The following is a 6000-nucleotide window of genomic DNA, read 5'->3' as shown; positions in this document are numbered from 1 at the left end:
TGAGCAGTATAGAGTCCCCTTCCCCCTTCACCACTTCTGGCAGTAACCTAGCTTTCCCAAGCGGTCTTCCATTCAGGTACTGACCAGTTGCAGCCCTGCTTAGCTTTAGTAGGTGACCATATGAGAGTTGCAAAGAGTAGGCTGCCAGCTAGCTGTTTTTAAAATATACTGTATTAATTAATATAAAGCAATGTTTTCTAGTTACTTTTGAATATTATTAAATAAATAAGGAACTTACACATGGCAACTATATTTACCTTCGGCTCACTAGCCTCAATCAAGTTTGGTTTTTGGACCTTCATGAGAAACAATTTGGGCATCCCTGATTTAGAGCTTAGAGATTTAAGTTTTCATAATGCAGACAGCTAAAAGATTCTTCAAATATCTTCTTGTGTGTTTCAGAGAAGGAAAAAAATGTCATAAAGGTTTAGAATGAAACAAGGATGAGTAAATAAACAAAATTTACATTGTTGGCTGATTACAAGAAAAAAGAGACCGTTAAGAAATGAATTCTTAAGGTATGCTACCTTTCAAAAGTCTGGAGTCTGTAAGAATTTTATAGTGAAGTCAAGTTTATTTTCAGCTCTGGGGTCACCTTTGGGCTGCTCCAGCCAATAGCAGAACAGGTGGGGAAGGCGGGGAAAAAAATAATAAGACTCCATCTGATTGGCCAAAATTTAGATAAACAACCAATGCATAAAATAAATGTCTATTATAACGTGTCTGCGATACTGCGATGTTGCATATACTATCATCGTGAAACTGATAATTTTGCAATTATATTGTGCAGTACTGCTGTTTAAAAAAGATAAAATTCACCTCCTGACCTCCTGAGAGAAATGTTTGTCGGGCAACAGCCTTTGGCTATTGGTAGAAAAACCCAAACCTGATGTATACACTACAGTTATAAACTACATTAAAAAAATTCTGAATCTCCAGCAATGCCGAAAGCGCTCCATTCTCAGAGTATGAAATTGCTACCAATATTGTGTCTGGACTTCAAAGAATAGCAGTAGAAATGCCTCACAACCATGGCAGCCATCTGTTAAAGTAGAGTTATTTAAGAGAGAGAGAGAGAGAGAGAGAGAGAGAGAGAGAGAGAGAGAGAGAGAGAGAGAGAGAGAGAGAGAGAGAGAGAAGATGGTCTAGAGAGAAAGAGAGAAGGGAGGGTTATAGAGAGAAAAAAAAAGGGAGAGAGAGAGTTAGAATAAATCCTTACCACAGAATGATTACGGCTCACAAGTCCTGCCTCTGATATGGAGTGCAGAAGGAGCCGGGATTACAACTACAGTAATCTGAGAACCGCAACTGCACTCTGCAGCCACAGACCAACACATCAGCTCCAACAAACTAAACGAGTCGCCTTTCAGTGGCGGCCGATAAGAGAAATACAACTCCAGGGAATAAAAGAAGCTGAAAAATCTATTGGCCGTGATCAACAGCCTGCTAAAACAAGAAAGCTCCACCTGTCGGCCTGTGCCACCTGTGTGCCCTCCCAACTGCCAGCTTTCAGAGTAATCCATTGTGCTTTTTTAGCAGAATGAGGACTACGCTGGAAGCGCCCAACGGAAACAATTCAACAAGGTAAACAAAGTTACCATTTAGACTTAGAAGATACTTTCGGAACTATTTGAGACTGAGCTTGTGATTTCTATTGACTGATCTACATTTGGTTTTGGATGCAGATGAGACGCTGACACATTTGGACCTGTCCAATGAGGGTGTCCACACATGTGTCCACTTAACCAGTGAGCGTCCCGGACAAGGAGCTCTATGCGCTTCTGCACCAGGACACTTGTGGACAGTCGCCTCCCGCCTGTCGTTTCTCCTCCGGCATCCGCTCTCCCTCCATCTCTCCTCCCCTCCCCTCCCTCCATCCGTCCCACCCTCCCCTCACGGAAGATGATGTGACCTTCTGCCAAACTGCTAGAGACCATGCCACTGTCACAGTGGGCTGTTCTGTCTACACTGAAATAGAATCAAACAAGAGCCACGAGAGAGAAAGAGAGAGAGAAAGAAGGAGGGGGGGACGGGGGAAAAAAGAAGAAGAAAAAAAAAATCAGGACGAGTCACGGAGGAGAAAATGTGCTGTCGGGCGTCCGGGCTGGATGTGGTTTGCCAAAGCAGGTAACTGATCACCTTCACTTCAGCCAGGGACTCTGCTGCTGGTGCATGCATGCACTTTCATTTATTCACATTTTTTAATTGCACACCTGTTAATTAGCGCGGAACTGTGTTTTAGTAGCAGCTTTGTGATGAATGCTAAGTGTGCTTGTGTTATGAATCCTCCTCAAAGTGCACCTACAGGTTGGATGCTTGTTGTATCCAATAGTAAAGTTTCACAAGTGCGAGCGAAAGCAAACAGACCTGTAGGTTATCTCGGTGTATTGCCGCTCTAAACCACAGGTATAGCACACAATGATCAATCACTTCTCGCGGCAGATGGAGCGCGCTTCCCCGTTTGAGTCGCTGTGCTGGAATGTTAAAGCGGCAGAAATTGAATTCCGTTGAGAGGTGAACTGAGAGATCTTGGATAGGAAGCAATGACAGCTTTCAGTAATTACTGTTGGGAGCAGTTATTATGGAGCACACACTGACGCATTTGGGATTCGTCCCGCTGAAGCTGTGATAATGTGCCACTTTCGTATCGAGAAGAGGGTGCTTCATGAGAACAAGGTGGTTAATGGGTAAGAAAGGTTATTTGGGATGGCTGGGAAAGGACGGCAAAAGCCGATCGCAAGTAATGTTTAGGATAAAAAGAGGAGGGAAAGTTAATCGCAGCAGTGGGTGATTCAACATTAGAAAGAGCCCAGCTAAAAATATGCTCTGGGGCAAACTGAAAAAAATAAACATTGCAACAATCCTAATTACAACTCTTCTGTCATAAATCATTAAGAACATTAGAGGATTTTAAGATAAATTAAAATCAATAATCAATCATTATTTTTAATGCATGTAAGAAATAGGTGTTAAAAAGTATTTTAGTGACATTCATCTGAAAAATATTACAATTTTGTATAATGACCTGATTGCCCTTGCGTCCTTGTTCTCCTTCCGATCAGTGCTATCAGAATAATATCTGCTTTATATTTTTATGACCTGATGCCAATTTATTATTAAATAACAAGAGTGAACTTTTCCCCTCTGAGGAACAAGAGTCTATATTTAGGCTTATTGCATGAGTTCTGTATATGCAAGTTGGCTGGATTTAGATGTTTCTGTAGTGGCTTGGCACTGCATGTGTAGTGTGTACTATGAAGGGCACAGCGTGTAGGACAGTTACGTCAAGTGGCTGACTGTTACGTCAAGACTATGAGGTTTTCTTTCTGCATTCAGAACTTGACTGCAGACTTTGAGCTTTTTGTGTCACTCCGCATGAGCGTGTTTAGAGAAGGCAACTACTATTTTAGAAGAGATGATGTTTTTGGACTAATTAGGAACCACTAAAAGGTTACTAGATTCTTCAAGTTTAACCTGCTGTATGTGTGCAAAATAAATATATATTAAAGCTTCATCTTTCACAAGGGTTGGATTCTAAGCTTTTATTTGATTAGTACTTTCTTCAATAGTCCCTTGAAAACCCTATATATATATATATGCTCAGCATAATTAAGTACACCCCATTTTGAAAATGAATATGTATCCATTTCTCTGTTAATATAGGCAATGTACTTTGGTGCATTTGAACAAAACAGATTTATTAAACAGATATATATTTTTAAATAATATTTTAGTCACCAAACATATTTAGAAAGTAAAAGATAATACAATTAAACTCAAGCAAAACATTGAAAATTACAACCTACAAAATGTCAACTAAACTTGTCTTTTTTTTTTTTTTTTGCTTTTCTTGATTTTTCCTCTTTTTTAATTTGTATTTAATATTTTTCTATGACATCAATTTGGGTGTACTAGTTTTTTAACTATTATTGTAATTTATTTTGAAGATAAGCTCCAGATTTGGCTTCAGTACGCACAAATATAATATTTCATAGCTTCCTTAAAATTATATAAATTTAACAAATAGATTCATGAGGGGTGTACTTATAAATGCTGAGCACTATAGGATATTTTATTGGTATATAGTATTAGACATAACACTAGATTAGGCACAAAGTAGACTAAGTGATGAGGTAAAGTCACAATATTAACACTTTCAGAGCTGTTTGTGTATGCTGTAACAATGCCAGAGTAAGTTTTTATTGTTCTGTGGTTGCTATGGTGCATTGGATAGTTGCTAGGTTGATGGTTACTTAAAGAGTCACGATCTGGTTCAGGTTTAGGGTTTGTCCTCAATCCCGTGAAGCCTAACATACAAAATACAATACAGAAAATGTTATAAAATAATTTATAGATATTTATCGAATCCTGATTGGCTGATAACAGTGCGATATTCTGCAATATCAGAACTCCTACAGCACCTTTACTCTTGTGTATTGCTCTGCCACATAGAGTGACAGCAGAATAACAAACTCACTACAGTTTGACAAATATTGCAGCAGTTGGACAACACAATGTACTTTTGAGCCTTTTTTAGAGGAGAATGCAGTTGTTTAGATTACAACTATGCAACGCCATCCACAAGATGGTGACAGAGACTGCATAATAGGCCCTTAGAGGAGGAAAAACCCAGCATAATTTTAAACTACAGCTGATCAAATTATTATTAAACTGGTAAGTGACTTTCTGAGTCGATCTCTTTCTTTTGTATGTTGTAGTGCTGTAATTTATACCATAGTAATTGTAGTGTATTGAGTTTGAGATGAAACATACTGTATTAGAAATGTATGTATTTTGTGTAGGCCCCTTTTTGGTATAACCCTAAGTCCTATTTCTAATGCGTCTCCTGTTTTTCATTACTGCAGACGATTTCGGTACATAGAAAGAAAGAAGAAGTGCCCGCATACGTTTATTGTTTTTCCTTATCGCAAACACAACGGTAATTTGGTAGTGATTGCACTGCTTTAGCTTTTTCAGAGTTAGTTATTGTGATCTCATGATTGCAACAAAGAAATACTGGGAAATCTCTGAAGACTGATGGCATTTCATGCCGTTCAGCCTTATAATCTGAAAATGTCAGCAAAATCACCTTTTTGTCATCATTTTAGACATTATGCTAGAGAATCATTCAAATACTAGCTCTAAAGTGATGTTGGTGAAGTAGCAATCATTTTTGCTGTTCTGATCGTCAGCTGCAGAAGTGAATGAATGGCTGAAGAAAGTAGTTCCTCATACAAAAGGGTTTTTAGACTCGCCTTGTTTGATTTTTATTATTATACACACATTTATGCTGTTGAACTGTTGTATAAACACAATATCATGCTCATAGGAGTCTGATATGGCTGTATGTAATAAAGTTGAGTATGTCGTCACAGGTGAGGCACTAAGGCACCCGACCTGTGGCCTCGAGCCAACCCACGCCTCGCACTAGTGCCAAAATACAGCCACATCGCACTGCTGCTTGTGTGATATTGCTCGTGTGTGTGTGTGTGTGTGTGTGTATGTGTGTTTGTGTGTGTGTGTGTGTGTGTGTGTGTTTTATAGTTAAAATATGTAATTTGGTGCAGTTGATCATATTTTAATGGCCAAACCTTTTTCTTATTTTAGTTATAGTTGTAATCAGTTAAATATTTGTACCAGACTACTTATCATTAAGTTATTGCTGTTATTATTAACTATTTTTAATAACTATTATTATTATTATTATTGTTTTGTTTTATTATTAAAATGGTTAGTTTTATGTTTTGGGAAACATGCAAGTATAGTGCAAACAGATGAGGATAAAAAAAAAAAAAACAGCTTTCTAACTATTAGAAAGAAGTTATTGTTTTGATTGTTTATTAAAATCATTCAAAAAATTAAACCGCTTTCTAATGGAAGACATTTTAGAATAATTCAAAAAGCTTTTTGCTTGCTAAACATGATAAACTTTCAGTCAGTTAAAATAAGACATGTTGTGAATTGTGTACAAGAGGTTCTACTTCACTTTCAGATCAAGTT

At 37.9% G+C, this 6000-nt stretch overlaps 1 protein-coding gene across 1 annotated transcript in view; it reads left to right on the top strand.

Annotated features, from left to right (window-relative positions):
- Positions 1 to 1229: 1229 nt before the first annotated feature.
- Positions 1230 to 6000, top strand: part of grin2ca (glutamate receptor, ionotropic, N-methyl D-aspartate 2Ca) — a 129601-nt gene continuing 124830 nt past the window's right edge. The window contains exons 1-2 of the mRNA NM_001365787.1: positions 1230 to 1584; positions 1686 to 2127. The gene's annotated coding sequence lies outside the window, so the exon portion shown is untranslated. The remainder of the gene's footprint in view (positions 1585 to 1685; positions 2128 to 6000) is intronic.

This window comes from Danio rerio, chromosome 3, assembly GCF_049306965.1.
Source record: "Danio rerio strain Tuebingen ecotype United States chromosome 3, GRCz12tu, whole genome shotgun sequence".
In the NCBI taxonomy this organism is placed as follows: Eukaryota; Metazoa; Chordata; class Actinopteri; order Cypriniformes; family Danionidae; genus Danio; species Danio rerio.
This window is presented reverse-complemented; position numbering and strand designations above follow the sequence as displayed.